Genomic DNA, 20,701 nt, shown 5'->3' on the forward strand with positions numbered 1-20,701 from the left:
GTGAATTTATCCCCCTGAATTTAGAATTTTAATAGTTAGTTTTTAGACCTTGCTCCCTGCTCTCCCTTGTGAATGAATGCTTGAGGTTGAAACTTGATTCATCGTGAAGTAAATATTTTGAAATCAGGTGAGTAACCTATTAGCCCCCTTTCTTATTGAAAGGGGGGCAAATGTTAATGGCATGTTTGGGTTTTGTCAGTTTTACTTAAATATACTTTTGCAGTTGGGGGTGGTGGTGGTAATAGCGCCAAGGGACTAAAATAGTGGTGTGTTGTTGTTCTGCCTGGTGGATGACGAATCACTGGGTTCTGAAGCCAAATTCTTGCTGATAGCGATGCTGCCAGCTTCTGTGATGTGTTGCCTTAGTATGGGCATCGTGGCGTCTGAGAATGTGCCTGAAGCTCACAGTAAAGAAGATGTGGAGCTCCCGAGTGCACTTAAGGGCACTCAGGGCCACTTGGAGGAGACCAGGGTTAACTAGGCATATTGTTGCTGGCACACAAGGGTCTCTGAGTTTCTGAGAAGTGCCCCCCACCCCGCCTTGTTAGAGAGAAGCCATTTATGTCAACTCAGTTCAGCAGTGGTAAGAAAATACTCTTTTTAAACAGAAGGATTTGGGGATGTACCTTAGCATGCTGTAGCAGGTTATGGTTGTTGAACTCTCAAAATTTAAGAAGCTTTAAAAGGTTTGTGAGTGATGAATGAGGTCATAAAATGTCTAAAGAATGAAAAGCATTATTTGTGCCTAGCACTTGAACAGATGTTTGCCGGTATAATTATTAGGCAAAAAATAAGATCAGCCACACATGGAAAAAGGAGAAGTCATTATCGAATACTTGGTATCGCCTCTACCAAAATCTGAAGCAGTAACTATGCCTCTGAACCGGGGAGGCGAGAACAACTGAGGCCTCCACCTTGGAGCACAGTAGCAGCGCTGCCCCCTCAGCCAGCCTGCCCGCCACTGTGTCCTTGTAGACCTACCTGCTGGAGGCTGCACCTCTGGCTTTCCTCTGAGACCATGTGGGTAGCGGTTTAGGGCACTGGATGTTTTGTCCCTGTCCCCGCTTCTCCCACACTCCACAGGCACTGTGGAGGGCTTGTCTTCTGTTAACACTGGGGAGAAGTTCCGTGCTTGACAAGACAAGGCCCTCTGAAGGGCCATGTGCGCAGTGAGGTCTGTGTCCCAAGAGCATTAGAATGGGATCCCGATGGCTCAGGGCCTAGCGGGGGATGTGTGTGTCCCTAATTCTAAAATGAGGAAGACACTGGCTGAGTTCAGCCCAAGTCCAGGGCTCGGACGTGAGCCTGTTGCTGGTGGAGCCTCAGCAGCTCACTCACTGTTGATTCTGAGAAGTCACTTTAAGAAGAAAATGGTCTGCTGAGCCTGGCTTGGTGACTCATGCTTTAAATCCAAGCACGCAAGAGGCAAAGGTGTTCATTTCTCTGAGTTCAAGGCCGGCCTGGTCTACATAGTTCCAGGACAGCCAGGGTCCTGCAAAGAGACCCTGTCTTAAAATAAAATGAAATTGAAAACATCTGTTGGGCCACAAGCACGTTAGCTCCTGTGTCCATTCTGTGTCTCCGCCATATGCGCTTCTGCTTTCGCCAGTTTGGCAAGACTAAAATGGTAGTATGCTTGTGAGGCCATTCGTTCTGGACCTGGCCGCTGTCTGCTCCTTTGTCTTCTTTGTCCTTGCCCTCTCTCGGGCTGGCCAGGTGTCCTCCGTCCTGTCCTCCACATTCAGGCCTCTCTCAGGGGTTGGCCTGGATTAGACTGGACTGGACTGGATAGGTAGATTTGGCTGAACGGTCTGTGGAGCAGATCTGAGTGGCTTTGACAAAGCGGCCTGTACTCACATCTACGTAGAACTGGAATGTTTTCCGTCTATAGGCGGATGCGGCTTTTACTGCCCAGTGAAAAACAGAACCTCCTGGCTGTCTTGAGAAAGGAAAACAGCCGTGGCAGCAGGCCAGGCTCAGAGCCAGAGCGAGCCGTGTGGAAAGAATTTCATCTTACAGGACGCATTTGCTTTCCCCTTGAAGAAATTGTCCCAGCCAGAGAAGCAGGACAGTCCGCTGCCTGTGCTCGGCAAACAGTAAGTTAAGTGACCCTGCCACCAGATAAGCCGTTAGAGCGCTCCCTGGACTCTCCTGGCCGCTGTGAGCTTCCCTTTCTGGCCATTTCTGCTTGCCAGAGAACCGTCTTTGAGGACTCTGCCTACCTTTCCGACTGACTGTCTTCTCTGCTGTGCTTCTTCTTGGGATGTTCCTTGACGTTCATTTCTGTGTTGCTCTAGCTCCCGTCTCTCTCTGTCCACGGCTGTAACTGAATTCTCTCATGACTGTTTCCTCTTTCTTCTTCCTGGAATCTTTCTCTGTTCGCTCTGATTTTTCTCCCCTTTTCTATTGTTTCAAATGCCCATTATTTAGTTTGAATAAATTTTGCAACCAGAAGGCAAGAACGTGAGTGGCCCCCCCCGAGGACGGTCCAAGGCCAGCTCTGTGGGATCAGTTCCAGTTGTGATTTCAATAGTGAGAAGTATGTGTGTTAAAAATAGTAGATTGTGTTACATGATCTATTGGCTTTAGAAGATCACATTAACTTTTAACTTGAAGATTAAACACAAATTATGGATCACCATTAGAAAGGGCTGATATTTTAAGACATACATGTGAACAAAGTTTAGATATCTTTTAATCTAAGGATTAAAATATGTATCACAACAGCACCTTATGAAATCGTATATTTTAAAGAAAGTGCACTTGCAGTGTGGTTGCTCTCCTCAAAGAAAGAAAATTTCTGCTGTTAGAGTCCAAAGAATCTGCCTTCTTGGTTTTCCGCACATCTGATGATAACCTGAAGAAAGTGTCTCTGTGTATATGCTAAGATCAGAAGCTTTCTGGCCACTGGACTGACTTAGGAAGCCATCTTCCACGTCTGGTGTGTCTGCAGCAGGCAACCAGGGTGTGATGGGCCAGCCTTTGTGAGTCGTAGCTGTCGCTGGGAGCTGAAATGTGCAGTTATTCCCGGCCAGAGAGCACGAGTTAGGCCATGGGTGCTGAGGGGTTTGTGGCCGGCTCTGAGTGTGCTCTGATGAAGTCCTACAGTTCCGAGTGATCTCACTCTGCTTTTCCGTCATTTATCTAGTTACACACGCGAGCCATACAACCCATGGTCATCTCTGTTGGGATAATTCACCATAATTTTTAAATCTGTGTCGACCCAGTGAGGTTCGCATGTTCAGCACCATTTACTCCTTTGAGGTGCATTGCACACTTCTGCGGCAGTTCTGCCGTGAGAACACACAGAATGTTTTAAAGGTAGGTAGTTCAGGCTTTAAATGTTCTACTGCCGTGTTTGTCTTTTGTGACAAAGGTCTTTTATATTCAGATGTAATTCTGGAAACCAGTATTTAAGTTGTGACAAAGAAAGTTACTTTTGCCTGTGCACATAGAGGCATTGGTGTATGTTAGGCTTCACTTGAAGAAGCTCAAACCAGTAAACCAGCCCGTACAAACTTGGAGCATGTGACCAAGTACCCCCCAACTGGTAACCACTCCCTGCACCCAGAAAACTGGTGGGTTTGGGCAGCTACCCTTACACCTGGGGCAAGGGTCCCCTGGAATTCCCTGGCTTGGTGCCCGTGCCTCTGTTTGAGAGCGCTGTTGCTCTGAGGGAATCTATAACTCGTCCACACTTGCAGAGCCATGGCCTCGTACAATAGCTTCATTGATTCTTGATTTCCATAGAAAAGCTTTATGGGTTCTAATGAATCACCAGCCCGCCCTTCTTCACCTCCTCAGTGAGTGGCTTTGTGTCCTGTGTGCCCACTGTGCCTTTGGATAAGGACATGCATGAGTGATGGGAGACAGAATAATTTATGAGAAGTTGTAAAGAAATCAAGCAGAGAGGTGTGTTTGTGTGCAATGAATTGTGTTGCAGGGATGCTGAGGGACCCCTGGGTACCTGCATCTTGTTTCTGTACCTCCTCCTGCCCTTTTATTTCTTATAAGTCCTTAACAAACATATTATTTCTATATGCAGGTCTCAAGTCAGATCAGATTATGTAAGTTTCTTGACATTTTTGCTTACTTTAAGCTAAACCAAGAAAAAAATTGCTGATAAAATATATTTCTGTAACCTAAGAAAGACAGTTTAATTTGTATAATTTTGTTATTAAATTCTCATCTGTTCCATAGATTGATTCTTTTTAAGAATCTGCAATTTAAAACTAGAAAAAGATTGTGACAATTCTATCCCCGCCAGCTTTAAGCCGGCAGAGCAGGAAAAGTAAAACAATGACCGGCCTGCCCTAAATGGTCCTTGTAACCCACAGTCACCCACCCATCCTCACCCGCTCACTCAGAGACTCCGAGTGGAACCGTTAACGCATCGGTAGCCCGCACTTGCCACGTGGCAAGTGCAGTTCTGAGCCTCACATGCAGTAGTTGATGTGAGTGTCCCACTGAAGCCTGTTACAACCAGCAGCGTGACACCAAGACAGCATGCACGGGCGCGGCGCGGGCTACTCAGCGTTGGGAGGGCAGTGTGAGCAAGTCAAGTGACTGCTGCAGAAAATAATGTCGGGGCTGCATCTGAAATTCCTGTTAGGCCTCGACCACCACCAGCACAGAGCGCGCATTTCTAAATTAAGAACATCTCAACCAGCATGTATTTTGAAAACACTTGAAAGAGTGCAGATAATTACACTTGTGTTGATTTTAGTGTGTTTGATGCCAGCCACCACCAATTCTTCCATGCCGAGAAAGATGAAAGCTATTTTCATATAAAACATAAGACTTGGGTTGGAAAAGGGAGGTGGGAGAGAAGCATTTTTTGTGGCTTTTTAGTTACTTTTATAGGCAGCATTAATTTCATTCCTGTGACAGAAGGCTTTCATTGGCAGCCACTCTAAGTTAGGCATTTTAATGAGCCGCTGCTTTGTGCCTGGGCTCACATGGCACTAATAAGACGTGTTATTTTTAGTAGCACCTACTGGTGTCACCTTGGGTTAGGACCTGTCGTTGTTTCCATTCATTATGTGTTAGAGCAGCGGACACACGGATGTTTCAGCCCGGAGAAGCCAGCCGGAGTCTGTCTGCTGTATGTTCATCCACGAGTCCCTAGCTCCCGAGAACTCACGTGGCCCCGTAAGTGCTGTGTGATTGATTAGATGATGATGCCCATAAGTGCTGTTTATTGTTACAGCCTTGCCTTGATGCTGCAAGGTTTTAAAAACTTATCTAGCCGGGCAGTGGTAGCGCATGCCTTTAATCCCAGCACTCAAGAGGCAGAGGCAGGCAGATCTCTGTGAGTTCGAGGCCAGCCTGGGTTACAGAGTGAGTTCCCCAATAACCAGGGATACACAGAAACTCTGTCTCAGAAAAAAAATTTTTTTTTACCAATTTGTTAAATTGTGCTATTTATTTTGTTCCTTGCTGATAGTATCTATGAAAATATGCTGGTCAAGATTTTCTGGATTTTTCTGGAGGAGGTTTCTTTAGTATCTTCTAGAAAGAGGGCTTGGAGGCAGAAAGCCTTGACACCAGACCTGACTTTGGCCCTGGGTTTGTCACGTGGCTTTTGTTTCCCTCTGAGAGCCCAGTACACAAAATAATAGATGCTTGGTTTGTTTCTGTGTGGATTGGTTTTGTCGTTTTGGGGGTTTGGGGTAATGTCTGGTTTGGTTCTCCAGTTACTTTTTATAAACACCCTTCTTTCTGTGATGTGAGCAAGGAGGAAATTAGACACCATTTCTGTTCCTTCACCGTTTATCAAATGTCCTGAAATATGCTTTTACTTCCAAGTAAACGTGTATGAAGTGGTGAACCAGCTGTTTTCCATGGCACGTTTGTAGATCCATACAGCTCAGTTTTGGTCACTGCCAGTAGGGTCAAGTGTACGCCTTCACTGTGGGTAGCACACACCCCCTCAAGGTGTCCCCTTCACTCTTCATACAGGCGATGTCCCTTCCTGCCTGTGGTTTTAGGAAGCTGATTTGGATTGCTCTCGCAGGAAGGGTTGTGGATACGATGCTGGATCACAGCCGTGTCCTTAGCCCTCACTTCACCCCACTTGTTTTCCTTTCTCTGATCTCATCTTTTCCTCAGAGTGACCTATTCTCCCCCTCACCACCTGGCGCCTGGATTTCTTTTTCTTTAAATTCTAAAAATTTTACTCTAAAATGCCTTACTGTGGGTCACTTTCCACAGTTGCTACTTGACTTTTGAGCTTAGTTTTCCCAGTTTGTACGTTGAGAACATTAGTTTTCTACTCCCTGTGAGCAGCCGTAAGCCTAGATGAGATGTTGTACCTGAAGTGCTTTGAATCCGTTCCTCCGGGGTCCTCTCAAGACTCTGTGCTCAGGATGTTTGAAGTGTAGAGACTTGGCGTCTCTTCAGCTGCCTGAGACATGGGACATCACTGGCTCCACGGGATGAGAGGAGAGACCCTTGCTCCACTCGGGGGGACTGACTGAAGAATACAGGAGCTCTCTGAAGCCTCTCGGCTGGAAAATTCCATCTCCCTTCTGTTTTTATCTCTCATACAAAATCCTGGGTTTATATATTCTAGGCTACATGTTCCCAGAGAAATACACGGAAAAACAACTACCTATTCTTCAATAATGAGTAACGTAGAAAACTCAAGTCAGCCAGCGACCCAGCACGTTGTCTGGAATCTGCTGTACATAAAGCCCTCTGTCAAAAGCTCTGGAAAATACCAGGGAAACGAGCCATCATTTCTGACGAGGGGAATACACAGCACAGGACTCACCAACCACCACTTACAAAGCAGTGTGCAGCAAATAACACAAAAGCACATGGCAGGGATGAGGACAACCACACTCATGTTTCATGCCTGGACCTTGTTTGGATAAAGCAGCTTTTCGCACACACAGGGAGGAAGTTATGGTGGGGAATTGAGTAACTGAATTAACTGAAACCATTTTAATACTTTGGGCTGATTTGTAGGCACTGATAGGGAGGGCTTTGAGTGAACCATGTGTAAGTGGTGGTGGTCTTTTTACTTGAGAATGCATTTCTTGTCGTAAATCCCTCTTTTTGCAGGTGGGACTAGAATCCATCACTCAAGTTCTGTCAGCACTTAAGAATCAGGATAGGCCAGAAATGTGACCTTATCTCTGATCATTCTTTACCAAATTCTGTTTATTTAGACAACTTTGTTGCTAACTGTATTTCATATTCATGACATAGAAAACCTGGGGCAAGGAGTAGAGATTATAAAAAAGGAATTAAAGAAGGCAGATGCTGAAAGAAAGCTGATGAGGTCCCTATTGGTGGGCGGAATAGGTGTGGGTCTCCGGACTGACGGCAGGATATTGATGTGTTCTGCTCATTCCACTCTGGTTATTGTGTCGAACCGAGGGGACCTGATTTCTGCCATCAACATTCAGATGGTCTTGAACTTTTGATAAAGTGCGAAGTTAGCATCCATCTATTGCTCAAGACTCTGCGTGCACCCTGTGCTGGACGTGGACTGTGTCAGTCTCCTCCGCCCTGCACTCCCACCGTCTTCTCACTTGGCTGCCTTTCTGTTCTCTTAACATTCAGTTTCGAGACAAAGTAAGAAGTTAAGACATTTCAGTATTAGCGGTGGTGATCCATTGTTCCAGAATTTTCCTGATTTTTAGTTTCTTGGAAGTTTTTGGAAATTGTATCCTGGCATTGAGAAAGTGTCCAATGTTCCCAGCAGCACAGCTAAAATGGAATCCTTTTTATTTTTTAAAGTTAGTGTCTTTCTGGTGATGGAAAGCAAATGGGCTTAATGGACCCTGGAAGTCTCATCATCTCATGTGTCCACAAATTGAAAGTTTTGACTTCTCAGCCCTTGGCCTCTGAACATCCATATGGAAGACTTCAGCTTTTCATGTATGTGAGAGAAGGGAGACAAACTGATTTCCCACCTCATACCGTGAAACCATGTAGAGTGGGGGAACGATCTCAGAGACTTTTATTTTTCTTCAGTTTCTGCTCCCAAGGTAGCAGCAAAGCTTGCTGTAATCTTCAGCTGCAGTTCCTACTGTTAGTCTGGTGTTCATGAAAAGTGTATGTAAGCCAAGAGACCTTGAGCCAGCCGCAGAAGGAATCTGGAAACAGACGTGCAGTTTGGTCTCCTCGTGCCCCCTTAACTAACATGTTAGTGTCCTGGGCTGAGGAATCACCTCAGCAGCTCTTTCTGATACGAAGAGGAAGGACACTGGCTGCCCCAGAGCCCAGAAAGCACAGCGCCGAGTCTTTTAATGACTGTTGAACTGGGTAGGTTTTATGTGCCATGAAATTCGCCCCATGTGCGGTAGTTTGCATTGTAAGGAAGTTGTCTGTTTACTGGTGGTTGACTGTCCGTCTGACTGGAGAGAGGAGCCCGTCTTAAGCGTGCCAGGCCAGTCCTATGGGTGCCGCAGCTGCAGCGCCAAAGCCCGGTTCCAGTCTCTGTCATCCTGAGTTCTTGTGCCCGTCCTGGCCAGTTCCCATTCCCATTCCTAGCTCTGTGCTTTCTGACTTTATAACTTGCCTTTTCTAGAAACTTCATTGCAGTTGACTCATATATGGCTTAACTGTCTTACAGTGTTTGGGGCTGTTCAGACAGCTCTCTGTCAGCAGTTTGGTTTGTTTTCTTTTTGTTGCAGTGATGTTGCATTGCTGGATTTACTACATTCTGTTTATCCATTTACCAGTTGTTAGACACACTTGGAATTTGTTTTCTGCTGCAGTTTCTGTTGTTACGCACACTGCTTCATTGGTATAGCTGCCCTCACCCAGACATGTATCTTCTTTTCCTTTGTTGGGAACTCTGGGCTGGAGTAGCTCGGCCCGCGCACGGCAGGTGCTCTGTTAGCGGTCCCCACCAGCAGCATCCCTAACCCTTGCCCACCGCTGTTGCTGTGCAGTCGCGGGTGCAGCCAGGCTGCTTCGTGAGAAGATCTGCGTGTGTCACCCTTTAGTCCTCCATCTTGCAGACTTCAGCTCCAAAAGTTGGAAATCTGGGTGTCTCCCCAAATGAGTCACCACACCTTCAAGGCCAGTTGGCTTCTAGCAGCCTGCTCTCTAATGCAGAGCTCCTGTGAGTCAGGGCCCTTTGTGTCCTCACAGCATTCCTGGGTGTGGCTTCCTCTTTGTCTCCTAAAGATGACCCTCCTCACCCTCCCTGGAATGAGTCTGATGCTGCCAGCATCCTCTTGTCCTTCTAGCAGAGCCCAGCTCTGCTGAGACCTTGGGACCCCATGTCACCTTGTGGAAGGGTTAGGTATGTTCCCCTTTTGAGCCTGGTGAGAGTTAGATGGGGGTACCCTGGCTTTCACTAAACATTGGATGCATTTTTAGGACCCCTTTTCAATAATGGTGAGAAAGGTCGGTGACCCGAAGGCATGTGAGTTTGGCTTTCCCTCCTGATGCTGAGACGAGAGCATGCTCTCAAATGGCCTTGATTCTTCCCCGCGCTGGACTCTGCAGCAGCAGATGGAGCTTGTCTAGCTGTCTGCCTCCAGGCCTTACGCTGCTTCAGAGCAGCAGCGACCCTCCCTGTGTCTCATGTCACCTGTCTGTTGTGTCCTCCCAGCCGGCCTGGAGTCCTGACGTGTGGGTTCGTGATGCTGATGACAGGCATTTCAGGTGAATGCTGGGTAAGTCATTGCTATGGATTCTTCACGGAACTTTTCTTTCACTTCTCAGACACTCTGGCCCTTGCAGCATGTATGATTCCCAGTGCACAGCTACTGTGAGGCCAGGGAAAGGGAAGGTTCCACAAGTGTGCAATGTTCTCATTTATTGTGTTACAAAACGTGAACTCTAGCTGTCTGTGAAATTACTGTTTTCCTTGGATATCCTTGGTCGTGAATGTTAAATGTGAGGTTCTGAATGTTAAAGAGAAGTTAGAGTTTTGGGCCTGTGGAAATCTGACTATGTGCCATGCTGCATACAGCATAGCACATTGGGAAGACCACGGAGTAGAAGCAAGCTCACAGAATACAGTCACCACTGGCAGGAAGCTGTCAAAACAACCGGAAAAGCCACAAATCACACAACCGGAGGAGTCTGCTCTGTTCTAACAATTACTCGAGATCCTAGTTTGTCTGAGGGAGACGATGGCCATGCTGCTTCGCCTGAGAAGCCCTGCAGCTGGGCTGATGACCTCACAGCTTCTGCAGCTCAGATCCTTATCTGGGTTGTGAGATGCTGAGATGCTCTGAGGTTTTCAGTCCCTAGGCTGTGTACTGGCCTGATTCTCCCGTGCCTCCTTGCTACTGCATTCATTTTCCACTTGTCGGGATACCCCCACCCCCACTACACACACACACACACACACACACACACACACACAAAACACACGCACGCACGCACACACACGCACACACACACACATGCACGCACGCACACACACACGCACACACACACACACGCACACACACGCAGAGGCATGCCAGTTTGGGGTTCTGCATGATGATAAATGTGAGGCCGGACATGCTGAGTCCGGGCCCTGGACACTGAGGGGGGACAGGAAAAGGAGTCTAGTGTACCCCGAAAGGCCATCCCCAAGGGAAGCCTTATGCTGTGGCTTGTTTAGAAGTGCACAGACTGCACTGTCTCAGCACCAAGGACTGGGCCAGACAGGCTGGCTGCTGCGGGGACAGCCAGGCACCCACAGGGGACAGTAAAGTGGCGTGTTCTGTAGGGCATTTGTCGCAGACCAAGCTACTGTGGCATAAAAGTGTGTGTGTGTTTGCATGTGTGCACATGTGCATGCACATGTATGTATGTATGTAGTATTAATATGTATTGAATCAAATGTAAGTGGCCATCATACATTGGAATGAAGGGTAGCGTCACCCTACTGCCCTCCCTGCAGTCCTCAGATATTTTTAGTAGATATGTTTCCTAGGTTGTTTTGTTTTGTAATGTTTCCATGTTTGTGCATGTTCATACCTTGATGCGTTTCAAATTTGGTTAAGCAATTTTTCTTTCTGTTTGTTCCCAAAGTTTTGAGTGTTCTACTCAGACATTTTACCACCAAGCCACGTCCTAAGCCTGTGAAATTTTCTTATTTGTTGGGCTTTGCTTGTAGGGTCATTCAGACCATCCTTGAAAGCGTAGTGATACAATTAAAACTACACATGGAACGTGAAGGTTCGGTCCCTGAGAATGGTGGGCTGCAGAGGGCAGACGGAGGAGGCCTTGGGAGGAACAGAGATCTGCTGGCAGCTGTAGAGCAGAGCTCTAGGCGGGTGACGAGCCGATCAGACTCCTCCACTCTCTCCCTCAGCAAAATAAGATACTGGAGGGAGCATGTCCGGTCATACTGGCCCTGGGGCACACTTTGCGTCTGGTGTTGGGTATAGCATGGTCTCATGAGCGAACGCTGGGAGGTCAGAGGACAAGCCCGATTGACCTGGGGATGTCTGGTAGTAGAGGATCCATGTCGGCCTGTGTGCACACAGGTTGGGAGTGTGTGCCTAGAAACATGGGGAGGGGGCCCCACATGCATACCACAGGACTGGTCTTGGTCTCAGAGCTTTTTTGGTTTGTGCTGGTGCCTGCTTTGTGGCTAGCCTCTCCCACCCTTGGACTGAAGCTGCAGATACCGTTTCCAGAACAGGCAGTTTGTGTGTGACTTTGACTCACCAGCCGACCAAGCCTTAGCGGAACTGCTGGGTATAATGCAGAGTCATTGGCAGCCTTGTCCATCTAGGAAGCCACTGGTTGGAAACAGTGATGGTTGAACAGACAGAGCACTAGAGCAGAAGGTAAAAAATGTTTCTTTGCTTCTGCTTGCTCAGCTTCAAACTCATTTTCTGTTTGTTTGCTCTGCTGATTTGAGACAGGGCCATGCTGCGTAGCGCAGTCTGGCCTGGAGCTAGATACCCCCTTGCCCCTGCTTACCATCAGCACCACTGCCCTGCTCCCCTGTGCATCTAGAACTCCCCATGAAGTTTGCCATAAGAGAAGTCAGACTCTGGCCCAGGACTCTCTCCCCATGTCACGTGCAAACCTGGGCTGGCTACGTCTCACTTCTTCCCTGGGTAGAACCTGTTCTGAGGTCACAGACTGGTACAGACAGCTCCCGGTGTGGGTTTCATAGATTACTAGTCTTCAGTGTGATTTGGGCACCTGGAGACTGAAACACATGCTTTAAATGGGAGCGGGGAAGAAGTAGATCTTGCTGCGCCTTTTGTTACGAAAACCGTGATCAGCTTGTGGACAGCCCTTTATGATGGCCCTTAGTGCCATGTTAGGCATTATCCAGAGTTAAGACAGAGGCTGCTTTAACGGCAGTCAGCCAAAGTGCCCGTTTGTGAAGGACATTGTACTTTCCAGGCCGTTTTTTTACTTTGGTTTTCTGAGTCATGCTAACTGTGGCTGGCCTGTTCCTGTTTCTCTTCCCAGAATATGTGGTTTCCTGAGCTGCGCTCTGCACAGAGTAATGTTGTGGTCCCTGGCTCTTTTAGAATTCAGCTGAAATCTGGTGTTTTTCTCTGTCCTTAGAGCCCTCAGCATTGGGATGTGAAGTCACGTAGATGGAGTGAAATCCCATGTTCCACTATTTTCTCTTGGCCACTTCAGTCTTTGGAAGCCTTGGAACGGCTGCCTTAGACCTGCCCACAGCGATTTGTCTTTACTGAATTAAGAGGACAGGAGCCCTAGAGCTGAGGACAGATAGGGATGTATTGTCCCCATAGGCTGGCTGGAATGTCCCCAGTGTTAGGTTTCAGGTGGCAGCTCTAGCAGGTGCCAGCCAGATGTATCAGAGGCATGCAAGGTCCACGTCCAGCCTCACCAAGAAGCAGCCCTGGGTGGCTGCCTTTCCTGTAACCTCAGAGTTTAGAAGGTGGAGGCAGTGTGAGCGGACTTCAAGGTTGTCCTTGGCTACAAAGGGAATTTGAGGCTAGCTTGCTCTACCTGAGACCCTTGTCTTTAGAAAACTGCAAAAACTTAACTGGTATCTGCTAGGAATTCCCATGGCTCTTCCTAGGGTACTTGAGTGGAAACCACCAGGGTCCTTTACCGCTTTGGGTGAGGTCTTAGTGAACTAACTTTACACAAGTCCAGTGTTTGCTGCTGTCCTGATCACAGAATGCTAGGACGGCTTTCTGAACAAACGCTGCAGTTTCCACCCGACTGCTGCTACTCCATGACAGGCAAGGTTTTACAATAGCTGATTCTCAGGTTGAATCGACTTGGAATAGTTAATACGTTTCCCTAAGCTCAGACTTACTAACAGAAACCCACTTAGACACTAAAGAAGTGGGCAGTGTTTGTCTCAGCTATGAGTAATGGGCTATGCATGATTAAAAAGGCTTCTCAGAATGGCCTTGCTTATGTAATCAAGGATCGATACATTTTAGAAGGGTTTTATAAGTGAGCCACACTGTTACTTGGTAATCAGCTGTCATTTTGAAGTAGTTAAAAGGGTCCTTGGACAAAGCCCAGTGGACTGACTGTGGCTTCCTAATTGCTAAGGATTGAAACTCCCTGTGCCCTCTGAATTATGAGCATTCTTGAATTTTTTATGGGGGATGAAATTATTTTTTTATGTAGGATAATTTTCATGTCAAACGTTGCATTAGCCAGCAGTAGCAGTACAGGCAGGCTGTGGTCTTGTCCTGCCAGATCCCCTCTTCTCTCTGAAGTTAGCATGCAGAGTCCAGCATGAGAAAACGAGACACGTGCGCTGAGTCCCTGGCGTTCTTGGAGCATCCTAACGTGGCTGACAAAGAGCAGGACCTGCTCTAAGACTCGGGCGGTTAGGGGAAGGGCGGAGGCCTCTGGAGCGTTTCCTCCCTCAGCAGAAGGACGGACTAAGGATTTCAGAGGCCAAAGGAAGTGACACCCGAGCGATGGCTACAGCAGTTTCCAGATGTGGCGTCGGTGTGCCCTTGTTGACTACCGGTTGCCGAGACGGGGCATGTGCGTGCAGAGACTATGCGTGACACCACCAGCCAGAGTAACTCTCAGTAGAGGGGACTTTTGGCAGGCAGAATGGTTTTATTACTTTCTTCTCAAAATAAGAGGAATTCTCTTGGGGTTGGTGGGAAAGGAGGTGAATAGAGCATTTCCTATTTCCTGCCTGTGCAACTCTTTCCATGGCAATCTGTTTGTCATAAAATGGATTTTTGCCCAAATTGGCTGCAACCAAAAATAACTTCACCCCATTGCTGGTCATCTTTTCACATGTGCAGTTTGTGTTGCTTCCTCTCCTAGTCTGAACCTCTGTGAGGATGAGGCCCTGAGGTGCTCGCCTTCCGAATGTGCAGGCAATGGTGTGTTTCTGCCCTGGGTCACTAGGTTGTCCTTACTCCTTGTCTCCCATGCTTCCCAGCCTCCCCTCATGAACTTTTCTGTCACCCTGTGGCCAGCAGTACCAGGCTCTGCGGAGCCGCTCATACACAGACTGCCAGACTTCCCCAGGCCACAGCTAGGAGTTCAGTAGGTGCTTGACAAACATCAGGCTTTTCAGAGATGGGAGGGGGCAGCAGGCTAGGGCGTCTCAGGTCACTGCACACTCTGCTTAGTAGATTGATGTTTTCATTATGGGTAATTATTAAGTTGATGTTGATTTTAACACGTGCAGCCTAACTTGGAGATTTGGAAGGTCACAGGCTTGTGTTTGTTTTAGGTTATGTGAACTAAACATAGAACTTCACCAGTTTCTCATTTCCTTACTGTTCAGTGTCTGCTTCACCGCTTTAAAAAGTCCTGTGTTGTTAGTATGGTGGGCTTTGTGGTTCCCAGGCCCCAGCACTGCCCCCGCTGGCTGGTGGTGCACAGTAATGATTGGGCCCGGCCAGTTCCTGTCTAATAGGGCCATGACCTGGCTTGAACTCTGTAATGAAGAAGGAACAGACTTGCTTGCTCCTCTGCGTGCCTCTGTCTCCCCCACACTCCTCTATTATCCAGGAGGAAATTGAAGAGCAGATTTCTGCGTTCTCCTGATGCTCATAGACTGATGTCATCTTTTCCATCCCCCAGTCAGGAAAGCAGCAGCCACACAGCACAGATCCAACACGCCACAGCTGCCCAGGGCTTCAGCTGTTGGATCTGTATGCCTGCTTGTGTTCTTAACAGCCTCGAGAAGGCATAATTTATATACCATAAACAATTTGTGATTTTTATTGAATTAGTCAGGTTGTACAGGCATCACCAAAATCCAGTTTTGGAATGTATTCATCGCCCTCAGAAATTCTTGGTGCCTCTTGGTGGTCATTTTCCATCCACCTCAGCACCGGAAACACGTAGTTTTCCTTTTCGTAGATTTGTATTTTCTAGATGTTTCATAACAATGGAATTAATTATGTGATACATAGGTATGTATATATAATATTCTATTTGTCTTCCATCGTTTGGCATGCTTCTAGGTCGATCCATTGTTTAATGTAGGAATGTAATTTGTTCCTTTTCATTCCTGCGTAGCATTCCAGTGTGAGGATACACTACATTCGACCCAGCTTCATCCCAGAGTCACTCGGTTGTTTTCTGCTGCGGAACGACTCCTGAGTTTTTGCAGGGACATGTGTCCTCGTTATTTTGGGAGCATACCGAGGAGGCAGACACTTCACACAGCTCAGACCGTCGTCCTTGTTGCCCTGTTGTTGTCTGTTCTCCGTCTGAGCTCTACCATCAGCCACATATGTGGCACTTTGACAACTCCCAGTCAAGTTTTTTCTTATGGGCTTGATGTAAGCTGTTTAGTTTGTGTGTGTGTGTGTGTGTGTGTGTGTGTGTGTGTGTAGGGGTGTATGTAATACTCAGTGAATTAATTTATATTGGGAAGGTGATTTTTGTATCTTAATTTTTTTATAGTTTTTCTGACTCCACATAATGTTTGCTGGTTTGTGTGTCTGATTATAGACATCACTTAATATAAAGTGGTCTTGGATGGGTCTGTGAGCCCTGTCTTGTGGGGCTGCTGATAAACAATCATTAGTTCCCAATCGATTGGATTTGGGAGCTTTTAAGAATTCTTTATTTAAAGCATGCCTCTGCTGTGTTTGGATGAACTTGGGCTATTGCCATAGGCCTGGCCAAAGTTCTACAAGCCATGTGGCCTCCTTGGCGTGACCTCCTTGATGTGGCCTCCTTGACATGGCCTCCTTGGTGTGGCAAGTCATTCCCATTGCTTGCTGCACTGAGGGTCTGCGGGTGTGTTCCTCAAAGTGCGCTGAGTGCATCATGATGAAGCACCCTGGGGAAGGGGCCCTTTAGTCCTAGGTCGGCTCAGAGGCATGTGGAGGGAGAGTGGGAGCCAAGGAACGCTGGCTGTGGTCTGCTCTGAGAATGTGCACTTGTCCAAAGGCAGATGCCTAGAGAGAGAGAGCACACAGCACTCTGAGAGGAAAGGCAGGGGAGGGCACGCTGGCTCACAGCCCTCAAGTGCCTGAGTCTGTGGGAGGCATAGTGCCTGCTGAGCTGACATTCAGGCTCTGATATTTGAACAGACAGCTGATCAGCTCGCAAGGATGGTTTTAGTGCCAGGTGTACGTTGTTTTACAGGGCAGTTCATTATGAGTCCTTATGGGGACTCCGTAGTGGCATTTCATTGGTATTTTAATAAGTAAAGCTTGCCCCCACTGGTCAGCCTTACAGATCAGACAAGTGGTAACACACACCTTTGGTCACAGTAGCCACACTAGTTGCCATAGAAGTCAGGCGGTGCACACCTTTAATTCCAGTGGTACACCTTTTAATCCCATCCCTAGAGAGGATTATAAAACGGGAGAAGACAGTTTTCAGGCCCAGTCTCATTCTGAGATTCCTGGAGACAGGATTTTCATTTCTGACTAAGAAAAAGGTAAGAGCCAGTGGCTGGCTGCTTTGCTTTTCTGACCTTCAGGTTGAATCCCAATGTCTGTCTTTGAGTTTTTATTAATCATGCTCATGGTTAAGTGTGCCTCTAGGCCTGTGCAGGTAGAATCTGGTTTTTCTTTTTTCTTCCTTTCTTTTCTTTCTTTCTTTTAATTTTATGTGCACATTTGTCTGTGTGAGGATGTGGGATTCCTTGGAACTAGAGTTACAGTTGTGAGCTGCCATGTGGGTGCTGGGAATTGAGCCCAGGTCCTCTGGAAGAGCATCAGTGCTCGAACCGCTGAGCCATCGCTCCAGCCCCGCTGTGTGGGTAGAGTCTGGAAGGACCGTTGGAAACCCAGTGCAGTCCAGCAGAATGAGCTGTGCAGGTGGACCCTCCCAGCACACAGGCTCAGCATCCACTCTGCATGCCTGTATTTAACGTGTGCTTATGTTCTCAGGAAGGAGGCAGCCATGTCAGCCTGGAAGGATGCCATCCTGTTAGATTTTCCTAAGAGATGGTTGCAGTTTCAGAATGTTCTTCAGGATGCATGTGTGGCATCCGGGCAGCTGTGTTATAACCTCCTGCGGTTTGTGTCAGCTGCTACATGTGCCTGGTGACTCTGAAGGCCACTCACCCCACGGCCTTCCTATGCCTCAGTCTGCCGGTAAAGGCATCCGTGGAACAAGTTATAACCACCCTTATATTTTAAACGTCAAGGTTGCCTCACCCAAGGACATGTATTATGTGTGTTAGGTTTTCTAGGGGTTTGCGTTTCAAGCGAGTTTCAGAAGCGAGACCCTGCTTCTCTACCATGAGAGCCACGGCTCCCGGTTCCCCCAGGCGCTGGACCGCAGTAGAGCAGTGTTTAGTCTCTAGGTAGGGGAAGTTGCTATGGGTGATGGGGAGGCTGTGGAGGAAGATGCGGGAGACCAGAGCTTCTAGGTGGTTGAGCTTTGCCTGCCACCAAAGGTGCCCACTTGCTGCAGGTTGAGTCTCTGATGGAGACACCAGCTTCCCCTGACCCTTGATCTCTGAACTTGGCACCATGTACTCTGTGGGTGGGAAAGCAGAGTCTCTTCCCTTTCTCCCCTTTTTCCACTTCCTTACTGTGACGCGGGGTAGGGTGCATGCACCACAGCCCTTGGGTGGAAATCTGAGGATAATTTTCAGAGTCCGCTCTCTCTTCACCTTGTTTTTGAGGCAGAGGTCTTTTGTTTCTGCCACACTGCAGTCTCTCGCTAGCTAGCCCAGGGAGCTGTCTCTCTGTCCTCCTCACTGTAGAGGTGGCACAACAACACATACATCCCAGCAGCTTTGCTTTTCTTTCCCTGGATTCCTGGCATTGAACTCAGGTCGTCAGGCTTACACAGCGAGAGCCTTTCCTGGGTGAGCCCTCTGCCTGGCCCCGAGCCACGTTCTGAGAAGAGCCATTTCCCAGAATCACAGCCCAAACACAGGTGGGGCATCAGACTGTTGGCCTCGGGGGAACATTGCTGAGTCCCTGGCCTGCCTGGTACAGGTGCGGGCATCAGGTCAGTTTTCCCGTCTCCGCCCACTGGCCTTTGCCTCGTTTGCCTGGGAGCCTTGCTGTGAGCAACTGCGGACCCTGTTGCTCAGTCAGGGCCTTCAGGGCCCCTTTCAAGGCCTTGTTTCTTCTTGGAACTCTCAAGTATAAACTGTTCTTTTCATGAACTGTGTGCCACCACCCTGTGCTCTCCCGTGCCATGTATCACTCTTTCGTGTTAGTGTTTGAGAGACACAACGCTCTGTGAGCACTGAGCAGAGGTGAAGCGTGTCCTTCAAACGCTGCGGCCACTTCAGTTGGTGTTGATGTTTTGGGCACCTCGGTATTTTGTGAGCGCCTTCTCTACACCAGCCACAGTGAGGAGAAGAGTTCCTCGAGCCTCGTGACGAAGGCTCCCGAGAAAGGAAAGAGGACTTCATTGTAATCTAATGTATGTATTTAGTTTAGGTAGTGTGTGGATCTGAGTGGGTGCCAGGCTGGGAGATGTAGCGTCTTCCCAGTGGTCCCCTCCTCTGTTCTTAGGGGTGCTGTGGCCAGTGTGGTCTCTGTTTCTGTGTGAAAACTATTGTTGATGCCTGTTTCCTATGTTTTCGTTCAGTTCACCATGCTCAGCTTCTGCATTCAAACAAACTAACTTAAAATTAAGAAATTTGGCCTCTTCTTTTTGATTATCAAAGTGGTATTGTCTGTTAGAGAAAATTTTAAAAATATGGACAGGTTTAAAGGAGAAACCTTAAATTACGTTGTCTGGTCGACTCGGCTGTTTGAATGCTTCACTGTTTGCCTCTCAGTCTGCTAGGGGAACTCATCATTGAAGGATGGGAATGTGTTTTACATTTATGACTGTAATTTTTTTACTTCAAAGGCAGTTCTCTCGAGCTCCCTTTTTATTGCTTAAATTAACCAAATTCAATGATGATTTTAAAATTCTGCTTTGGGAACAAGATTTGCTCTGTAGCTTTCATAGAAAATGTCTTGCCTGGCCATGAATACTGGGGTTCGGCACTTGCCGGAGCTGTAATCCTGAAGTTCTGGAGACTTGGAAAGATATGTGCAAAATTGTCCCTTGCCCAGCTGTGAATGTCCATGGATCCAGAGCCCGCCAGGGCCCTGCAGTTCCCTCTTTACCTGAGACTGTCCCATAGTGATTCCAGGGTGAAGAGCCAGGCAACCCTCTTGGCTTTCCTCTTCCGTTGGTACTTGAATTGTAGTGACATCTGTTGCCAAATGTGAGGGGCTCTGCGAGCCACTCAGCCATGAATGTGTTTAGTGTGTAGTCACAGTATGGAAATCATGGAAGACCAGCCCTGTTCAGCAATTAACTGTGAGGCTATTGCTGTTTTACTTTAAGGGCTGCACTGAAATGGATACTGCCTACTTACTTCTAAGAGAAAACGCAGTTACACAGCCTGGTCCTCTTTTCTGGCTTTTATTAAAATGCAAATAGCTTAAACTTCAAAGCAGCTTAATTGAATCCTGAAAGCAGCAGAGCCGACACTTGGCCTTGGCTGTGGCATTTTTACCCTGTCATCTGGCCTGGCTGGCTTTGCTGACCAGCTTGCTCTCTTAGCTTCTCGGCTGGGTGTGATGGGCACTAGGAGAAGTGTGGACTCAGGGTGTGTAGAGACACACTGCTGCAGTGGTGCCTTTGGGGTGCATGCTTGCTCAGCAGAGCCCCCCTGAGACCAAGAGCACTAACTGCTCTGGCAGTTAGTGAATTCCCGGCACTCACCTGAAGTTCTTAGCAAAATGAAGGGAATGTGTCTCTGCTCTTCAGGCATCTGCTCCTGTTAGTTTCAGAAATAAATGTCATGAAACCCAAGCAACCCTCTTCTGTCCCAAACACCAAGCAAGGCCTCACATGTGCCAAGAGTGCTGGGTGGTTATTTTAGTGCTAGAGGAGACTGCTGACTGACTGTAGCCACCAGCCAGAGCCTGAGAGCCCAGCTCTGTGTGCAGTGGCGGCTGCTAGTCTGAATTGGACTGTAAGGACAGATTGCTGGACCTCAGCTGTGCACCTGAGAACCAGCTCTGCCTCCTGCAGGGCAGGGCACTGAGCCTAAGCTTCCTGAGCTGCCCAGATCACATCCGCTCATATTCCTTCAGAGCTGTCCGGGTCAAAGGAGAGCATCACATGTAACCCATCTTTTGACTCTCCCACTTATCTGGGGGATCATCCTGTGTATGGACCGCACCACAGCTGAGGGGCTTTGATGTTCCAGGGTCCCACCCCATCTTTTGAGTGCATGTGTTTCTGCTAAAGGCATGGTTTTTTTTTCGAGTGCTTATGGGGGGCATGGAGAAGTGGCTTACTCCTCTGTAGCTTTTTGTACTTTGTGGTTTCTCTCTCATCCTGTTACATTAACCATAACACAGAA

The 20,701-nt window shown here is 47.9% G+C and overlaps 1 protein-coding gene across 3 annotated transcripts in view; it reads left to right on the forward strand.

Moving 5' to 3' along the window:
• The window catches only part of LOC119816103 (aminopeptidase O (putative)), a 264,083-nt gene that overhangs the window by 200,220 nt on the left and 43,162 nt on the right, over positions 1-20,701 (forward strand). The window contains exon 14 of one of the 3 annotated variants that reach the window (XR_006020830.1): positions 1,892-2,096. The exons of the other annotated variants lie outside the window; for them this stretch is intronic. The gene's annotated coding sequence lies outside the window, so the exon portion shown is untranslated. The remainder of the gene's footprint in view (positions 1-1,891; positions 2,097-20,701) is intronic. 3 annotated transcript variants of the gene reach the window in all.

Source organism: Arvicola amphibius, chromosome 6 (assembly GCF_903992535.2).
Source record: "Arvicola amphibius chromosome 6, mArvAmp1.2, whole genome shotgun sequence".
Lineage (NCBI taxonomy): Eukaryota > Metazoa > Chordata > Mammalia > Rodentia > Cricetidae > Arvicola > Arvicola amphibius.